Source organism: Globicephala melas, chromosome 9, assembly GCF_963455315.2.
Source record: "Globicephala melas chromosome 9, mGloMel1.2, whole genome shotgun sequence".
Classification (NCBI taxonomy): Eukaryota; Metazoa; Chordata; class Mammalia; order Artiodactyla; family Delphinidae; genus Globicephala; species Globicephala melas.
The window spans coordinates 41,623,348-41,639,346 of NC_083322.1; the positions used below are offsets into that span (position 1 = coordinate 41,623,348).

At 37.7% G+C, this 15,999-nt stretch overlaps 1 pseudogene; it reads left to right on the forward strand.

Annotated features, from left to right (window-relative positions):
• The first annotated feature begins 1,137 nt into the window (after positions 1-1,137).
• Positions 1,138-1,252, forward strand: LOC115853963 (U6 spliceosomal RNA; annotated as a pseudogene).
• Positions 1,253-15,999: the final 14,747 nt, after the last annotated feature.

Here is a 15,999-nt window from a genome sequence, read left to right on the forward strand (position 1 = left end):
AAATATCAAAAATACTGCTGTCGATACATTTGGTAAAATCCAAAATCTATTCCAGATTTTTTAAAAACCCTCTTAAGTAGAAAAAACTTAAGAATCCTGAAATTAATATCTTGAAATAAATATCTCCCAAATAAGAAGTATTTCTCTTCAAGTCAAAAAACAAGACAAAGATACCACTGTAACCACTATGATTAGGCATTTTTTTGGAATTTAAAGAATAGTAATAAGAAAAATGAAATGAGACGTATAAATATTGAAAAAGAGAAAAAGAAGTTTTTTGCAGAAGACATTTGCCTATCTGAAAAAAGCTAAGAAAATCAAATACACTATAGAGTAAAATAAGGTACACATGATTCAAAATGTAAAAAATAGTTGGAAAAAAATGTGTACACACACACACACACACACACACACACACACACAGTCCTGATATATGTAATATCCTGACACAAAGAGGGAAAACTGATTTTTAAAAACTTGTACGTAGCAGAGAATACAATAAATAAAGCTGACAGGCACATGATAAACTGAGAAAAATATCTGAAACCCATCCTAAATATTAATTCCTTTGATAGCTAAAGAACTCTTAGAAATTGTTGGATACTTTCATTCATTCAACAAATATTTATTGAGTGCTTATTCTTTGACAGACACTGTTGTAGGTGCTTGGGACATAAATGAACAAAAACTCATAAGTCTCTGCCATCAAAGATCTTACCTCTTCATGCAATTTATTTAAAAAAATGCAAATACTAATAAAAAAATGAACAAAACCTTTACCTCCATTAGCATTTAAAGAAATGTGAATACAAAACTTTTATCTTTATTTTTCACTATTTAAGTCAGTAGAGATTTAAAAAATTATTACACTCAATGTTGTCAAGGGTATGGGAAACACATACTCTCACACACTTCTGGAAGGAGAATAAATTGGTAGAAACGTTCTGGAAGGCTATTTGGCAATCTTAAGAAGGTTGACTAGCAATTCCTCTTTTAGGAATTTAGACCAAGTAAATAAACAGATAATTGCAAAAACAATTTAACCACAAGGATATTTATTGTAGAGCTATTTGTAAGAGCAAAAAAGTTGGAAACAATCTAAATTTGGCATATACACACAACATAAGAAATTATATTGTGCTCATTTCGGCAGCACATATACTAAAATATTGGAATGATACAGAGAAGATTAGCATGGCCCCTTGCACAAGACAAGGATGACATGCAAATTTGTGAAGCGTTCCATATTTTTCAAAAAATGGGCAGAAGACCTAAATAGATATTTCTCCAAAGAAGACATACAGATGGCCAATAGGCACATGAAAAGATGCTCATCGTTGCTAATTATTAGGGAAATGCAAATCAAAACTACAATGAGGTATCAATTCACACTGGTCAGAATGGCCATCATTAAAACATTTACAAACAAAAAATGCCGGAGGGGGTGTAGAGAAAAGGGAACCCTCTTGCACTGTTGGTGGGAATGTAAATTGGTACAGCCACTATGGAAAACAGTATGATTTCCTCAAAAAACTAAAGATTGAGTAGCCATATGATTCAGCAATCCCTCTCCTGGGCACATATCCAGAAAAAACTCTAATTCAAAAAGACACATTTGGGCTTCCCTGGTGGCACAGTGGCTTAGAGTCCGCCTGCTGATGCAGCGGACACAGGTTTGTGCCCCGGTCCAGGAAGATCCCACATGCCGCAGAGCGGCTGGGCCCGTGAGCCATGGCTGCTGAGCCTGTGCGTCTGGAGCTTGTGCTCCGCAACGGGAGAGGCCACAACAGTGAGAGGCCCGCATACCACAAAAAAAAAAAAGACACATGCACCCTATGTTCATAGCAGCACTATTTACAACAACCAAGACATGGAAACAACCTAAATGTCCATCAACAGATGAATGGATAAAGAAGACGTGGTATATAAATACAATGGAGTATTATGCAGCCATATAAAAGGATGAAATAATGCCATTTGCAGCAACATGGATGGACCTAGAGATTATCATACTAAGAGAAGTAAATCAGAAAGACAAATACCATATGACATCACTTGTATGTGGAATCTAAAACATAACACAAATGAAACATATCTATGAAACAGAAACAGACTCACAGATACAGATAACGGACTTCTGGTTGCCAAGGCAGGGTGGGGATGGGGAAGGGAAGGATTGGGAGTTTGGGATTAGCAGATACAAACGCATGTATAGAATGGATAAACCACAAGGTTCTACTGTATAGCACAGGGAACTATATTCAGTACCCTGTGATAAACCATAATGGAAAAGAATATGGAAAAGAATATATATATGTATTACTGAATCACTTTGCTGTACAGCAGAAATTAACACAACATTGTAAATCAACCGTATTTCAATAAAATAAAAAAGAAATTATATTGTAGAAGAATATGTAGTAATACAGAAATACTGTTAAATGAAAACGCAGGTTGTGTTATATACTGAATGATTCAATTTTAAATGAAAAGTATATATATGTATGCGTACATATATATATATACACACATAACACTTTAAAAAGATGGAATGATAGACATTAAAATATTAATTAAGGTTTTGTCTTAGTGGTACAATTTTAAATGCTTTCAATTTTCTTTCTTGTGATTTAGGTAGTATGGATTTCTTAATTTTAAAAGGAGTACTGTATCTCTTTAAACGTATAGATTAAAGAAATCCATATACCTTAGAGAGTTTATATGTTGTTGGATCCTACTTAATTATTACAAATACATCCCCCACATTTTAAACTAATCCCCCTAACACTGCATTAATTCTCTCAGGCCTGAGCGCTGCCAGGAAAAATAGGATGTGACAGGTCTAGGATTAGGGTGAACCAGGTGAAGTGAGTTGCTGAAGTGCAGAGTTGGATCCCATCTTTATTTTTGTTAATTGTGGATGTTTTGCATTAATTCTGGTTTTAAAAAATATTACATTAAAGTATTACTCTTCTTGAGTACTGAGAGTTTTGGCAACACCCCCGCCCCGCCCCCCAATTATGCACCCGAGGTGAGTGCCTCTTTCACCTCACCATATTCCCAGCCCTGCTCCCTGACAGCCCTCTGCACTCTCCACGTGCCACAAACAGCATCTTTACATGTGCTGCTCTGCCTCTTGCCTAGCAGCTGCAGTGCCCTCCTGGAAACCTCGAAGCAAACACTGGTGGTCTGGGTGGAGTGAGGAATGGCAGCAATCCCAGCCATTCATGGAGCACTTCCTTTGGCCTGGCCTCTGTGCAAAGCACTTTACTAGAATTATCTGAATCCTCACATAGCCTGATAGGTTGGGTAGTGGAGAATCCTATGCGTCCCCCAATACCATTCTTTCCTCTCAGTAACAGACTTTCCTAATTGCATCTGGGCACGTGCCCATCCAGAATACAGATCACATTTCCCAGGCTCTCTTGCAGCCAGAAGTGGCCATGTGATTAAGTTTGGGACAAAAGAAAGTAAGAGGGCTGTGCAATTTTGTGGGACATGTCTATAAAGGGGAAGGCCATTCCCTTCTTCTCACTTTGCCTGCTTCCTCTATGGAATATGTGTGTGAGGACTGGAGCTGCAGCATCCATTTTGACCCAGATATTAAAGCCACCATTAAAGATGGTAGAATGACTATGTGGTCATGTGGGATCTCCATACCAGGCCTGGACTGCTGGGTTACATGAGAGAGAAACAGACTTCTATCTCATTAAAACTATTGTTATCTTAGGTTTCACGGTACTGGCAGATCAACCTAATCCTAATTCATTCTGACAGATATTCTGATGAAGTTCCCTTTGTAGATGAGGAAACAATTCAGAGAAGTTGAGCACCTTTTCCAAGTCTGCACAGCTATTTAGTGACAGATCAAAATCTGAAACCAAGATGTCTGACTCCCATGCCCTAGCTCTTAATCCTATGCTATTAAAGTTCCCTGTTCTAGGAAGATTTCCAAACCTGAGCAAAGGGCTTGGAATCCTAGATTTTAGATGCTCATTCTTATGCTTTTCTCCAGATAAATCCTAAACCCTTCTGAGGCTTTAGCAGTTAAAAATGGCTCAGCAGGAGAACAAGAATTCCTTGTAAATGTCTTTCAGTTACTGCCCATACCTTGCTCTGTCCTCAGACCACTGAGTGACAACATCACTGTTTATTTGCACGGGTCCTTAAGGATCAGCCATTGTTGTTTCTCAGGACAAACGTTACTCTGCTCTTCCTACAATGAGTGGTGGCGCTAGGGATGGGGAAGGGCTGCATCTCGGCAGACAGAAATCCCACCACCTTAAGACAGTCTAATGGAAACCCAGTCCCAACCTTGGAACAATGTGTAGCCCTGTGGCATTTTGACATTGGGTGTCTCTGCACTGTCGAAGTAACACAGCATGTTGCCATGCGTTTATCCCCTTGGGTCAGGTCAATGCTAAAGTAAGTTCATCGCCTCTGCTTCTTCAATAACTGATGTCTGATGCATCAGTTGAATGCATTTCAGGCTTATAAGCGGTTCCCTGGATCTGCAGGCAAAAAGCTTTCACCATCTCTCCCCTCCCCCCACTAGTGACCAGTATCTCAGCATTAATGCATCTGATGGCACTGAGCCTCTGTGGCCTGAGCAAGGACAGTCGCCAAGCAGGGGTTGAAATCACATTTTTATATACATTATTACTTTCCCACAGCTTGGTTTCTTGCAGGCTTTTGATCTATTAGGTCACACCATTTAGTCTGGACTGAATCCTTGAATTACTTTATTTTTTCTTCCAAGACTCTTGTACTCATTAATCAAAATATTCATCTGTAGTGTTAATATAGCAGGTCTAAAAGTGTAACATTGCTTAGTGTGGAAGACAATATACATTCTCAACTGTAGATTTTGTGATTCTTTTGTGAATAATAATCATTGTTATTTTAGGAAAACCCTGAGTTTATCCAATTCTTGTTAGAATTTCCCTACCATAAAATGGAAGTGTGAAATCCAAACCTTCTTGTGAAGTAAACTCATACTATCATTTACACATGTCCAGTCATGGCATTAATAAAAGCAGATTGTCTTGGATAAAACACATGGTTAGCCCTTAAAATAGATGTGAAAATAAGATTATAAATAATTGCTCTTCTTTACTGTGACTATTGGGTTGTATTTAGTGCCAAACTTTTTTTGACAGCTTCTAACGAGTAAGTGTATTATAATTGTTATCCAAGTACAAGCTGCCACTTCTGTGTCATGGCATTCCTCTTCCACAAACTGATGAAAGAAATGAAGCCATGAGGAATCTAAGTAGAACCAGAGGGATTTGTTAGGACAGACATTCTGATTCCTTCATTCTGCTTCTCACTTATTGTCAGACAACAAGTGAGTAAAGACCCACTAAAAAAATCAAAAGATCCATTCTTTTGACAAATAAAATAGCAGTTATCAGCACAATAGCTTAGTTTTGCAAGAGCTGCCCTAAATGTACTACTAACTGGTAAACTCTAAATTCCCTTGTGTATATTCCAAGAGTGAGGGACAGGAGGAGGACGAAGAGAGTGAGGCCAAGCTACCTCCACTGTAACTGAGGAGGGGCTCAAGGACAGCAGGAGGGAAAGTTAATATCATCTCTTCCTGGACCAGCTGGGGTGCTTGTGTATTACACAGAATTTCCCAGAATTCCTTTCCCTGTGTGGTTCTGAGTTAGGATGGGCCACAAGAGACATCTGTGGCAATGACACTGCAGCCATACATTCCAAAGGCAGCTTGTGTCTCCCTTGCTGATGATCCGCTGGTTCACCTTGTCAGAGAAGTTCAGCTGCCAAGACAGAGGCTCCAGCTCCCATGGAATCTCCCTCTTCAGCTTCTCTGAGCCCTGGGCCATGAGCATGTGCAGTTTTGAGGGGAGGGGCACTGTCTTCTGCAGATCACCTGTGTCTACCAAGATTACAGGTGTGAGAGACAGACACGGGTCACCAGTTCTCCCTGTGGTTTCCAGCTTGTCCTCTTTCTCCTCTACTTCACAATCAGCCTTTCTCTCCCACTGCTGGCCCTGTGGCTCAACAGCAACGTCAGGCCCATCCACTCCATATACAAAGGCAAGCTCCATCTGGAGATTCCTTCACCAACCCCCCCCCCCCCCCCGCCAATAGGGTGAGATTTAATCCTGTGCTGCCCAGTATAGTAGCCACTAGCCATTGTATGACTATTAACATTAAAACTGATTAAATTATATACAATGAAAACTTCAGTTCCTCAGCTGTGCTTCTGCCATATTTCACATGCATGCCTAGTGCCTATGTTATAAAACAGTGCAGATACAGAACATTTCCATCACCATTGGAAGTTCTATTGAACAGTACTGGTATAATTATTTTCATAAATTCCTTATTTCATATCACTCTTAGGGATTCTTTTTCTCTGATCAAACCCTAACAGATACACCAGCATTTGGTAAAGACTGGTCTAGTCAGTGATTTTCAATTTTTTGTTTTCTTGAGCACCTATGATTGATAATGTTCACATGTGTGACAAATTTCCATGGCCCAACTCATATTTTGACAAAATTTCTAAAGAGGATTCCAAGAAAGAAAAGCAAATAGGTGAAATAGATGCAGCATTAATTAAAATTCCCTTAAGACACTGATGAAAGAAATTGAAGATGACACAAACAGATGGAAAGATACTGTGTTCATTGATTAGAAGAATTAATATGGTTAAAATAACTATTCTATCCAAGGCAATCTACAGATTCAATGCAATCCCCATCAAAATACCAATGGCATTTTTCACAGAACTAGAACAAATAATTTAAAAATTTGTATGGAAATACAAAAGACCCCAAATAGCCAAAAAAATCTTGAGAAAGAAGAGTTTGAGGTATCATGCTCCGTGACTTCCGACTATATTACAAAGCTACAGTAATCAAAATAGTAGGGTACTGGCACAAAACCAGACACATAGATCAATGGAACAGAATAGAGAGCCCAGAAATGAACCCATGCATTTGTGGTCAATTAATTTATGACCAAGGAGGCAAGAATATACAGTGGAGGAAAGACAGTCTTTCAATAAGTGGTGCTGGGAAAACTGGGTATCTATATGTTAAAGAATGAAATTAGGACAATTTCTAACACCACATACACACACAAAAAAAAACCTCCAAATGGATTAAAGACCTAAATGTAAGACTGCAAACATAAAAGTCCTAGAAGAAAACATAGACAAAACACTCTGACATAAATCATAGCAATATTTTTTTTGGATCTGTCTCCTAAAGCAAAGGAAACAAAACCAAAAATAAACAAATAGGACCTAATTAAACTTAAAAGCTTTTGCACAGCAAAGGAACCATTAACAAAACAAAAAGACAACCTAATGAATGGAAAAAATATTTGTAAATGATATGACCGATAAAGGGTTAATATCCAAAATATATAAACAGCTCATGCAACTCAACATCAAAAGAACAATCAATCTTATTTAAAAAGTGGGCAGAAGACCTGAATAGACATTTTTCCAAAGAAGACATACAGATGGCCACAGGCACATGAAAAGATGCTTAACAGTGTTAATCATCAGAGAAATGCAAATCAAAACCACAGTGAGATGTCACCTCACACCAGTCAGAATGGCTATACACAAAAAGACCACCAATAACAAATGTTGGTGAGGATGTGGAGAAAAGGGAACCCTTGTACACTGTTCGTGGAAATGCAAATTGGTGCAGCAACTGTGGAAAACTGTATGAGGGTTCCTCAAAAAACTAAAAATAAAACTACAATATGATCCAGCAATTCTACTCCTGGGTATATATCCAAAGAAAATGAAAACATTAATTTGAAAAGATACGTGTATCCCAATGTTCATAGCAGCATTATTTACAATAGGCAAGATATGTAAGCAACCTAAATGTCCCTAAACAGATGAATGGATAAAGAAGATGTGGTAATACACACACACACACACACACACACACACACACACACACAATGGAATACTACTCAGCCATAAACAAGAATAAAATTTTGCCATTTGCAACAACATGGATGGACATGGAGGTTATTATGCTACATGAAGTAAGTCAGACAGAGATAGATAAATACTGTATGACATCACTTATATGTGGAATCTAAAAAATAAAACAAACTAGTGAATATAACAAAAAAGAAGCAGATGCACAGAAAGCGAGAACAAACTAGTAGTTACCAGTGGAGAGCGGGAAGGGGGAAGGGGCAAGATAGGGATAGGGGAGTAAGAGGTACAAACTACTATGTATAAAATAAATAAGCTACAAGGATATACTGTACAGTACAGAGAACATGGCCAATATTTTATAGTAACTATAAATGGAGTATAACCTTTAAAAATTGTGAATCACTGTGTTGCACACCTGAACCTATATAATACTGCACATTAACTATACCGCAATAAAAAGTTCTTAAAAAAATACCAAAATGTGAATGAAAAGAACATTTCATTGATTTGAAATCTTTCTTCTTTTTAAAATTTAGGCATTTACAATTACAAAATTTACCTCTAAGCACTGATTTCACTGCATTACGTCAATTTTGGTATGTGGTACTTTCATTTTGAATCATTGCGAAATATTTTCTAATTTCCCTTGTGCTTTCTTATTTGACCCATTGGTTATTTAGGAGTGTGTTGGTTAACTGCCATATGTTTGTGAATTCCCCAATTCCTTCTAGTCATTCCACTGTGGTCAGAGAACATATGTACAATCCAATCATTTAAAATTTACTAATACTTGCTTTATGGCCTGATATATGATCTATCTTGGATAATGTTCCATCTGTATTTGAGAAGAATGTGTATTCTGTTGTTGTTGGGTGGAGAGTTCTACAGATGTCTATCAAGCCTAATTTGTTTATAATGTTCAAGTCTTCTATATGCATCTTGATCTTCTGTGTAGTTGTTTCATCCTTTACTGAAAATGGGATATTGACGCCTCCAACTATTATTGTTGAACTATCTCTTCTTCAGTTTTGACAGTTTTTACTTCATGTATCTTGGGGCTCTGTTATTAGGTGCATAGATGTCTATAACTCTTACATCTTCTTGATAGATTTTTTCTTTTATCCTTGTGAAATGTCCATCTTTGTCTCTAGAAACAATATTTGTATTAAAGTCCATTTTGTTTGATATTAGTATAACGACTCCAGATTTCTCTGGTTAGTGTTTACATGGTACAATTTTTCCATTGTTTTACTTTCAAGCTATTTGTGTCTCTAAATGTAAAGTGTCTTTTTTGCAGTTTTTTAAAATCCATTCTGCCAATATCTGCCTTTTAATTGGATGGTTTAATCTATTTATATTTAATATAATTACTGATAAGGTAAGATTTGTATGTTATTTTGTTATTTGTTTTCCATATGCCATATATATAATATAAAATATATATATATAAAAATATTTTGACACTCTATTCCTTCATCATTACTTTCTTTTGTGTTAAATAGGTATTTTCTTTTTTTTTTTTTTCAGCACGCAGGCCTCCCACTGCTGTGGCCTCTCCTGTTGCGGAGCACAGGCTCTGGACATGCAGGCTCAGCGGCCATGGCTCACGGGCCCAGCTGCTCCGTGGCATGTGGGATCTTCCTGGACTGGGGCATGAACCCGTGTCCCCTGCATCGGCAAGTGGACTCTCAACCAGTGCACCACCAGGGAAGCCCCTAAATAGGTATTTTCTAGTGTACCATTTTAATAGCAAAAATACAATTTTTTAGTTATTTTCTTAGAGGTTGTCTTGAAGATTACAATTAACTTCCTATAACAACTTAGCTCAGATTAATATCAACTTAATTTCAACAGTATATAAAACTTTGCTCCTATATAGTTACATTCTCTCCTCCCACTTCATGCTGTAATTGTCATGCAATTACATCTTTATACATTGTATGCCCATTAATATAGATCTACAATTACTGCTTTGTGCAGTCTTCTTTTAAGTCAGATAGGAGGAAAAAAGTGTTATAATAAACAAAAAATTTGTATTGTCTTTTATATTTACTAATGTAATAACTTTTACAGGTGTTCTTTATTTCTTCATATGGAAGAGTTTTTTACTATCCTTTTCATTTTGGCCTAACATTCCCTTTAGTAGCTCTTGTAGAACAGATTTTCCAGTAGCCAGTTCTTTCAGTCTTTGTTTATATGAAAATGTTTTAATGTCCTCCTTTCATTTGAAGGATAGTTTTGCTAAATACAGACTTCTTGGTTGACGTCTTTTTTCTTTCAGCATTTTGCATATATTTTCCCACTGACTTTGGCCCCCATTGTTTTTGATGAGAAATTAGCTGTTAATCTCATTGAGGATCATTTGTACATGATGTCACCTCTCTCTTGTTGCTTTCAAGATATTCTCTTTGTCTTTCGATTTCAGTAGTTTGATTATGATGTGTCTAAGTGTGGATCTTTGAGTTTACCCTACTTGGAGTTCACTGAGCTTTGGATGTGTAGATTAATGTTTTTCATTACATTTGCAATGTTTTTTGCCATTATTTCTTAAAATATTCTTTCTTCCCCTTTCTCTATCATTCTTCCTCTGGAACTCCCTTTATGCATATGTTGATTCAGTTGATACTATCTCACAGGTCTCTAAGGCTCTGTTAACTTTTCTTCATTCTTTTTTCTTTCTGTTCTGCAGACTGCATAATCTAAGTTGACCTATCTTCAAATTCACTGATTCTCTCTTCTGCCTGCCCAGATCTGCTTTTAAGACCCTCTAGTTAAAATTTCAATTTAGTTATTATACTTTTAAACTCCATAATTTCTATTTTTTATATACATAATTTTTTTTTATATTCTTCATTGGTGAGCCATTGTCCTCCTATCTTCCTTGAATTCTTTAGACGTATTTTCCTTTACTTCCTTGAACATATTTAAACTAGCTGGCTTAAATTTTTTATTTAGTAAATCCAACACCTGAGCAGTTTCTATTGGTTGCTTTTTTTCCATGTGTGTGCACCACGCTTTCTTGTTTCTTTCCATGTCTCATAATTTTTTGTTGTTGAAAACTGGACATTTAAATAATATAATGTGGCAACTCTGAAAATCAGACTCACCTTGCTCCTCAGCGTTTATAGTTATCACTGTTTTTTGTTGTTATTGCTATTTGTTTAGTGATTTTTCTGAACTAATTCAGTAAAGTTTTTATTCTTTGCTATATGTGGCCACTGAAGTCTCTGCTCACTTAGCTTAGTGATTAGCTAACTACTGGACAAAGATTTCCTTCGTTACCTGGAAACAATGTCTCTGAATCTTTGCCAAAGATTTGTGCATGTTGGGGCACACCTTTAACTCTCAGGCATGTTACAACTCTCCCTTACCTTTCACTTTCTGCTTGTGCAAAGCCTCAAGGTCAGCCAGAGGTGAGAGCTTAGCATGCTCACAAACTTGGGCATGTGCACAGCCTTATATACTTGTGTGACCTTATAGATTCCCTTGAATATGGTGAAGTTTTTCAGATCCCCTAAACCATCTAATTTCCCCTATTTTCTTTTGAGGCTTTTCATTAGTTGATTGTTTGCCCGAACTATTTCGCCTGCCTCAGGCAGTAATCAACGAATCACCCCAGTAATTACTTTCAACAAATGCCCACTGGGGAAAAATTTTCTGGTCAAGGGGAAGAGAAGGGGGCTTTTTATACTAGGTGAACTCCAAGTCAGATCAAATCAAGACAATCTTGCAAGCGGTGGGGTGGTTCTTTCAGGAAATCACCAGACTGGTCAAAGAATGACAATTCTTAGGGAATGATGCTTTGAAAGAGCTCCAGCCTCCTTCTGGTGGCTGCCAGGCTGCTGGTTTTCACTGTAATTGTGGATTGTTATTTTTCAAGGATCCTGCCAAGCAGGGAGAGAGGGGAACAGAACAAGCTAAAATGCCACAAAACTTGCTTATTCAGCTGTTTTTCTTGAATAAATACTCCCCTGGTTACTGCAAACCTTTGGTTAATTTCCAGAGGTCTGAAAAAGTGGGTTCTGACAAATTTTTACCAGTTTTTCATTGCTTTCATGGAAGGGAGAAGTTTTGGAGGTCCTTACTCTGCCATTTTCACTGACATCACTCTGAGAAAGAAGCTTTGCAGGAGCTCTGTCCCTTTTTTGCCCTCTGTGGTGACTGCCAGGGGGCAGAAAAGGGACAGAGTTGCTGGTTTTCAAGCCTACCATAGATCTGGGGAGAGGTGGGTAGAAATAAGGCAAGTTAAGACACTGCAAAGCTCATTGTTCTTACTGAGGCTCAGGCATTTTTCTTGAATAAAAACTCCCTAAATTGCTATGAGTTTTTGGTTCATTTCCAAAGTTCTGAAAAAGCTGACTCTGACCATTTTTGCTAGTTTTCTCATTGCTTTGATGGAAGAAAGAATTTTCAGAGGTTCTAACTCCATCAATTTCTTAGACATCACCCAAGGATTAAATTTTATACAGATAACTGTAAATTATATTCCCCCCCCTGAAAAAAAGAAAAAGATAAAAAGAAAAGAAAATCACTAAACCACCGATTTAGGTGTTGCAACCTTAGTTACCTTAGTGAAATAAGGGATATTAATTATGACACACAACTGTGTCACCACATGAACACAGAGGAATGCAAATTTAAATGTTTCCTTAATTATTTGAATTTCATGAAGGCTACCTGCTTAGGATCAATGTAGATGGCTCTTGAAAAAATATTAAAGACACTTAGACAAACAAAGAGGGATAGTCCTCTCTTTGGACAGAGATGGGCACCACACACAAGCTGTCATCAGGCCCTCTCCAACATTCACTCTTTCTATCAGGCATGGGACCAGTCAAAGCTTTGTGTGTGGAGGGGAGTAGAGAAGATGCTGTTCTTCAGCCTTCAGTGTCTCTCCTTCTGTGTGCCATCTCCTCCATGCCAGCTGGTCCATACAAAGGAGGGCAGGGCAATACCCACAAGAAGAGGCCTAAAGTGACCACTACCATGTTCTGTGCAATAGCACAAGAGCTTCTGCAGGTGGGAGAGAGAGAGAGGCATAGTTGTTGTTTACTTTTCCTTAGGTCTGGTTATTTTCATTTGAAAATCCTGGTTTTGTTAAGTGGGTTTTTAAAAAATTAACACTAGCAATAAAAACTATCTGCTTCCCCCTCCAACTTTAGTAAAAAAAAAGGGGGCTGGGGGGTGTGGGGGAGAAGAAGTTTTACCTTGCTTTCCAAAATAGAGTTTTTATGTAATAATCCATGGAAAATTTCATTATAAAGGTTTATTTCAAACTAAACAGAAGTAGTGGTGACTTTTAGAATTAGCTTCTCTAAATCAGCCTTAATTTAAACAATTTAGATGAACACAAGTGTTATGGGATGAACTGTGTTCCCCTCACACCCCCCACCAAATTCATAAGTTAAGATCCTGATCCTTACTGCCTCAGAATGTGACTGTATTTAGACATAGGGCCTTTGACGAGGTCATTAAGGTAAAATGAGTTTGTTTGCCTGGGTCCTAATCCAATATGACTGCTGTCCTTGTAGGATTGTAGGAAGATGAGATTAGAACACACACATGCACCTGCACAGAGGAAAGAACAGGTAAGGACACAGCGAGATGGCTACCATCTGCATGCCAAGGAGAGAGGCCTCAAAAGAAACCCAACCTGCTAACTTCTGATCTTGGACTTGATATTGGACTTCCGGCCTCCGGAAGAGTGAGAAATAAATGTATGTTCTTTAAGTCCTCCAGTTTGTGGTATTTTGGTATGGTAGCCCAAGAAAACTAATACAAAGGCACTGCAGATTTATAAAACACGAAGATTTAATCTGGTGTTAAAGCTGGGAACCAAAAGGTTCAGTCCTGGGAAACAATCATTTGCTTATTCCAAATCAATGTTCTCTTAAATAACAGGAAGCTCAGAAGTAACTTCCAAGCAGTGTGATTAAATATAGTATTATGTCCAACAAAAAAACTCCTCTAACCATATTACAACAAAGAATTGCTAGGACTGCTATATGATTACCAGTTTGATTTTCCAGCTCACTGTTCTGGCACATGCAGAGAAACGCAGAGATCACCCTGGACTTCCTACATAACATACTCTGGGTGAATGTCAAGATTATTTTTATGATTGGATGTCATCTGTTGTAAAGGTCCATGTTCTTAGTTACAAAACAACCAGAATCCACTCTGACTAGTTTAAGCAGGAGAAGGACTTTTTGAAGGACGTGAAGGAACTCACAGAATTGGGGGGATGGCTGGAGAAAGGGGCTGGAAGCTCAGTGCCTAGCACCAATGCCCAAACCCTGCAGAAAAAAATGGCCTGATATGGAAATCACTGTCTCTGCTGCTGCCAAGCACGAAGCACCAGAGATTTACCTTTACTGCACCAGCTTATTCCAGCTGTTTTAAAGCCATTTCTGCAACAGGATCTTCTGTATGGAAGTCTTGCCCTGATACCCCTGATTAGTGGACACCCAGGTCACATGCTGTGTTCTAGCTGCAACGGAGGCAAGTAACTTATACTCTGGGAGACATAGGTATTTCAGTTAATAAAGGGAGGTCATTTGAAAGTTGATGGGCAGGCAAGAATATGACAAATGTCCACTATAGCCCTTAAGTTATTTATGACCTATGCTGTGCTTTCTTTAACAACTAAGCTTCTAAAATGACAAAAGATCATGTCAGATAAATAAAAGTGTGATGATGAGAAAGACAAACAAGTCAAATATTTTCAATCAAATTTTCACCAGAGCATTCAATAACATTTCCTACAATCAATACAGGTTGAATATTCTCAGAATATTTAATAAGTGCTTGTTAATAAGTGAATAAATGTTGTCAAAGTGGTCTTTTCCCTTAGTGAGAACACCAAAAACTATTAGAATCTAAGTTATTGGGTTGTAGTTCTAGCTCCTCATTTTCACACCCTCTAATGGTGTCGTTCTTCTCATTCAAGAACATAGTTTATCTGTTGCTATGGTAACTTTGTTTTCCAACAGGAAAACTGGGACACATGAATTTTTTCGGTATTTGTTTTGGGCACAAGAAGCAAGCTCACAGATGCTGCTTAAATATTAAAATGGACATTTTGATGGTTGGTGGGAACAAAAGAACAGAATATTTCAAGTTAGGACTGTTCCAGAAAAGTATGGATGCGGTCACGGTACAAACTCATGGTAAAATGGGTATAGCATTTGCTTCAGGGAGAAGTTTTATAGGCATTAGTTAATTCAGTCATGCATTCATTTTTTTATCTTAATACACATTTCTTGAGCACTTACTATGTGTCAGACACTGATCTGGGACTTCATGTTATGTTCCACAAAGACCTTGCAGTTCAATAGCATGAGACAGATAGGTAAGCAAAACAATACAGTAAGAGTTTGAGATTCTAGGACAGAAATCTACAAGTCTGATTAACACACACTGCATTATAATTACACAACAAAATGTGAATATAACTCCTCCCTTGTTAAACACAAAGTAACTACAAAAAAATCATATATTAGTGTCTCATTCCCAGTGCATAGGAGATCTCCACTGAGAGTGTTTTGAAGTCAGTTACATCTGCTTTTCTGTTTAAAGACTGTTAGTTTCACTTTGAAGCAGTAAAACATCACTACACATCCAGAGCCCACTAGATAGATTTCAGTAAATACAAAGGCAAGTATCAAGATTACATTAGCTCATGTACAGAACAGACTTCTAATGAAAATCAGTCCTTTCCCCATTCTCTCTTAGTCAGCTAATCAAAAGAAAACAACTTAAACACTAAAATCTTCTGTGAAATCTCTAAGAAAGACCTCTCTCCAGTGTTCCACTTGAATTTCATTCATCTCTCTACGGGAGCAGGCATCACCTTATTTGATGGTATAGTATTTATTTTTGTCTGTCTCCCACCCTGCACTATGCATTCTTTTCTATCCTTGGCATCTAGGGCCTGGAAGATGAGCAATCATCTTGGAAAGAATGTATAGATAATGGAATAGGTGAGTGCATCCCCTTATCAACCAGCAAAGCATGGAGAGCAGTTTTCTAGTTGGGACTATGTGTTTAGGAGTTAG